The following is a 6,000-nucleotide window of genomic DNA, read 5'->3' as shown; positions in this document are numbered from 1 at the left end:
ACGCTCAATTATATGTCTTGCCTGTGCATCTGCCTCATTATAGTGTGGTTGTTCGGGTGTATGTGCATTGCTGATGGGTGTCATCAGCCACGACTCCAGTGGTTACCCAGCATCCCCCACTAGGAGACTGTAGGGGATGTCCATATTGGCAAAGGTGTGGTACAACTGCATCAGATGCCATATATCGGAATCGTCATAGCTTCCAGGGCAGACAGCACACACATTCAGTTTAATGCCCTGGCCATCGCATATGACCTAACTGTTGGAGGGTATGCCCCTGCAGTTAATGTAGGCCCTACCCCACTCACCAGGTGGTGCTTTGATGTGTATGTGCATGCAGGCTATAGCACCCAGTACCCCAGGGTAGTCAGCCATGTGGTGGAAGAGACGCATATTGCTGGTCTACAAATCATGTGTGTTGAGGACATGTACATGCTCAGTAGCATGTAGTGACATGGCGTCTGTGAACTGGTGCAATACACTGGATGCAGATGCCTGTGAGATCCCCATGATATAACCAGTTGTGCTTTGGGAGGTACCTGTGGCTAGTATACCTTGGCCAACACATACCGTGGTATCCACTCTGATGTGTTTCTCTCAGCCTGGTCGATGTGTCAGGAGTGGCCGGCACAGCTCAACAAGCTGCTGTAGGAGGTCTCTGTCCACCCCATAGTGCTCCACTATCACTAGCTCATGTAGCCCCTGGAAAGTTACCCTGGGTCTGTAAAGTCTTATGTCACCTCACTAAGGGTTGTTCGGCAGCATACACATCCTCACCACCCTCAGCCTCCTGCACATGTTGGTCTATGCTGCCTGCTGCAGCCCTTCTCACTTGGTTGGACTGTGTTGAGAAATGTCCCCGCATGTATACACAGGTGGTGTAGAGTGTGGAAGAAACCTATGGGTATGGTGCTTGCTCACATTACCGTACTGTTCAGGTGCGGGCTCGCCATGTCATCTGCTGATTGTGCTGATCATCACCTGTTTGTGCAGCCTGTACACCCTGACTACCCCACTACTGCTTTTGTCCCTCCCAATGTCACCAGGCAGGTATAGACACACCCCTAGCTGCGTGCTAAGGCAGGAGCAATCCCGAGGCATAGGTCTCCAATGTACATACAGTATGCTTGACCCCCATCCCATGCTTTCATCTATATTCGAGCCCTGCACCCAGCTATCTACACACATACACTCCTGGGATCTGCATCACACCCTGGGGATAAACGGGATTCACTATTGTTAATCTCATCTGCATAGTATAGTCTTCTAATGCATAGTTATATGACCCATACTGACCCTCCAAATAAATAACCACTGCTTACTGTCACTCAGATCCATACACAACTGGTTAAAGGTGCCTTACTATCACCATATTTGATGTCCCTTGGTCTTCCCAGCAACAAAATAACTGGTGTCTACACGACTAGAACCTGGAACCCTGCACACCACAGACAATGTGCTTTACCACTACGCCATGGAAGATATACATACATCTGAGGTGATCACGTACAGATCATCCAGCACAAACATTCAATAGTGCTAATGTCCACATACATATATGTATATATCTATGTCTCTATATCTACATATATATATTTTATATATATATATATATATATATATATATATATATATATATATATATATATACACATACATACATACATACACACACATATACATATACACACACATACATAGATATTGCATTTATATCACAACAGCGGACCACATGACACCAAAGCATTAGACATGAATGAAAAGAAAACCACATGTGCCACCTGCATTATGTAGTGGTGTTACTATCAAGGCAAGTGTGTTTTGTTGCGCCACATGGGTCAGACTGTATTAAGGGTAAGAGTAGGGCTGCTGACATTAGCTCACCAGACCTATTGGTGAATGTATGCATTGACAACCCAGTGTCTTGGGCGATTATGAGATCTGTGGACACTATATAGGAAAGCAACAAAACACACTCAACACATCCTGAAGCTAGCCACCCACAGATACTAACACATAGGATATGACTGCCAAACACACACTCCTGTCATGCCTTCGAATCGAGCACCTACCTGTCTATTCTATCACACTACAGCATTACACAATAACAGAACGCGCTACCGAGATTACTGGATCACAGCACTCCCAGAGGCATACTTCTAAGTGGGTGACATCATCAGCAAAGGCAAAGACGCCGATAGGGATTGTATGGAGAGTGAGCTGTCTAAAAGCATTACTCTGTCCCCAGGCAGCTGGAAACACACACACGGCAGGGCTAGGATAAGAACATAGGCCTGACTACCTTATCACACTACAGCAATACGCAGTTACAGAATGCGCTACCGAGTTTACTGGATCACAGCACTCCCAGACGCATACTTCTAGGTGGGTGACATCATCAGCAAAGGCAAAGACACCGATAAGGATTGTATGGAGAGTGAGCTGTCTAAAAGCATTACTCTGTCCCCAGGCAGCTGGAAACACACACACACGGCAGGGCTGGGATTAGAATATAGACCTGACTACCTTATCACACTACAGCATTATGCAATTACAGAATGTGCTACCAAGATTACTTGATCACAGCACTCCCAGAGGCATACTTCTAGGTGGGTGACATCATCAGCAAAGGCAAAGACGCCAATAGGGATTGTACAGAGAGTGAGCTGTCTAAAAGCATTACTCTGTTCCCAGGCAGCTGGAAACAAACACACACACACAGCAGGGCTGAGATTAGAACATAGACCTGACTATCTTATCACACTACAGCATTACACAGTTACAGAATGCGCTACTGAGATTACTGGATCACAGCACTCCCAAAGGCATACGTCTAGGTGGGTGACATTATCAGCAAAGACAAAGACACCGATAGGGATTGTATGGAGTGTGATCAGTCTAAAAGCATATTAGTGTCCCAAGGCAGACGGAGACGAACACACGGCAGTGGTGTGAGCAGGACAACTGGCTATCTAAGGAGCACTATTACAACACTATATAGATACGAGACGTGCCACAGACAGTACACCTTTCAAGACAGTCAATATGACCTTCTAGGAATGCAGACATTGACATGGATGCTGGCAGTTACGGTGTACATACCTGTGAACCAGTGTGTTAGATGTAGGAATCCATCCTGAAGTGGGGTATGGCAATCTGTTGCTTGGATGACCACTATCGCTATAGAGGATAACAATGGTCATGCCCATACACAGAGGCATACAACCAACACAAGGTGTCACTGGGCATGCTCACACACTTAGTAGCACACGTCAGTCTGGAATGCACTATGTGTCCATCGACACAACGGCATACTGGGCATGCTCACACACTTAGTACGAAGGGCTGTCTTGTATGCATGCAGATTCTAAACAGGGCTGTCTTGTATGCACACAGATTCTAAACAGGGAAGGGCACAGTGTATCGATAGTCATCACTGTTAGCATGAACGGTGTACGACATATGTCTGACACCGGTGTTCTACACAACGTCTGCTGCTGCCCATCACCTTAACTGTACCAATTTAAACCTGGCACACTAATACCACCCATGGTGTTGTCCTGGCAGGAGTGGGTACTTCGCACATGTAGTACCATACATAGACGAAGAACCTGAGACCAGGTAAACAGCCTGACACCTATAGAACAACTGCATTGTACATGTATGCTAAATAGTGCTAGATGTGTAGCGTTCATAATCATAGCTTCCAATCTAGATCCAACAATGGGGAATACTGACATCTGTACAGTGAGGAACACCTGGCATAAGGCTCAGTTGTGCACATTAGCACTACCACTGTATACTTCAGATACAGACATGTGGGCCATAAGACTGTTACGGACCACTCCAGGTGTTAGTATCCCCATGTATATGAAGGCCACTCACATGTACTGACCAGTACACTCTCAAAAGCCATCACAGATGTGTCACATGCAGATCACAGTGGTAAATGCTGCACTGTAGTATGTAGCCCTCACACATCACCATGTCCTTGGACCAGCAACACACATCCATACATTAGTACAACACCATGTTACACATGACCAGTGGGCTGTACCTAGTCTACAGCAACTGTGCAGACTACCCATGTACTGACAGGGTTCCATCATGTGTTATGCTATGCACTGATACCACTATTCATAACCAGGTTGGCTGTACACATAACAGGGGCCCTGTGCCTTATACAGCTGTAACAGATAACTGTTGTTGTACACCAGGCAACACACCCATGTTTGGATGTGACATACATGTAACCGCCGTGGATATGTACATGCCCCACACACACACACAACACATATGTACATAGCATAGCTAATGTTGTCCTTCGTGCAGACATGTGGCTGCAGCAATTACACGCATTCACATGGAAGGTAGGTCCATGGCTGTTGAATGCTAACAGTACATAAGGTAGCAATGTTGACTGAGTTAACATTCCCTCTGTACTGGTTACCCATGACAACTATCATATCATACAACAGTCCATGTGTCATGTATGTCACACATGTTTACCAATTGCAATGCATACGTACATGGCTACATGACAGGAATGTAAAACCCATGCACATGTACATGTAGTGGTGTGCATTCAGCTACCATGCATGAGCAGTAGCTGATGTTTGCAGTTCATCTGTGTCCTACTACAACATGCAGTTGCAATGCAGTCCCATCATTGACACCTGTATATGGTGAAATACTGACAGTACGGTAAGATGTACATCAGGTATGGATGGATGTGTGTACATAAAGTGGTGGGCCACCTTTGTAGATGGATGTTTGCTGAAGACAGCTCACAGGTGTGTCACAAGCCGTCCTACCATAACATGTGCAAACAGTAAGCTATGTTTCTGGTAATTGAAGGTGAATATATACAACCTACACAGCGGTCAGGGTGTCACTGACTGTAAATCAGTTGACACCTGTAACACTTAAGCCCTCCCATGTGCATATAGCAGCACAATTGCCGAAGGTAGCATCGGTACACATTGTAATGCGGGCAATACTGCTGCATGTCTGTCAGACGTATCAGAAAATAGCAGGTGTTTGATTCACAGTACTGCCATGTGTGTTTGCTTGTGTGACCATATATGCCACGTATGGTGGGGAATAAATCCCAATTGATACACACCCCTGTACACTGTTGTAGAGATCTGTACATACTGCAGTGTAGAAAGCAAGACAGGAAGGGGTGGTGTGTGTATCACACACATGTTAGCTATCTGTATGTGCATGACATGTGTGGACTCCAGTGTGTGTATGTATGTATGGCTGTCTGGTGCATGGAGTGAGGATGTATGCTACCATTGAGAACAGATAGGGCCCCTAACCATTCAAGGTGATGCAATCTACTACCCTGTTGATGCCGTCAGTTTTAGACATTACTGACTACCTGTACATGTTCATTCTCTGTGTCACATCATGTGGGTGCACAGTATTGTAATGGTGATTACCACATAGGCAGGGGTCCTCACCTCACCACTATCAAGTGTGTGTTATAGTGTTTTTGACCCCGTGAGTGTGGGCATGTTACTGTGTGTCTGTGTATGTCTGTGTGTTCACATCCTGTAATGTGACAGTGTTTTACTGCTACACAGTGAGTCCTCATGCTATCCACTGGCCTCTACCCTTGACATCAGCTAGACCATGGTGTAAACCCCCTGCACCATGTAGCTATACATGTGATGTCACCCGGTATGGATGTCACATCTCTAGCCACTGTAGCCTAGTACACAGCTCACATGCTCCTGGATCAGTAGGTGTGTAGAGATCTATGGAATGTCAGCCTTTCTAACAGTGAGGTTGAGGCTACATATAGCATGCTGGTATTGCCATCCATGCCTGTGAGTACTCCACATTTACACATGTGAATCTGCAAACACTGGTACTTAATGGTACATGCAATTAGACCTTAAGGAGGGAAGCAGGGCATCATTACTAACATGTTGTTACTGTTGTCACCTAGACACATACTGTGAACATAAAACAATGCATTCTAATCCTGTA

The sequence above is a fragment of the Protopterus annectens genome, chromosome 1.part1, assembly GCF_019279795.1.
Source record: "Protopterus annectens isolate FY-2018-M chromosome 1.part1, PAN1.0, whole genome shotgun sequence".
Lineage (NCBI taxonomy): Eukaryota > Metazoa > Chordata > Ceratodontiformes > Protopteridae > Protopterus > Protopterus annectens.
Note: the sequence above shows the minus strand (reverse complement) of the source record.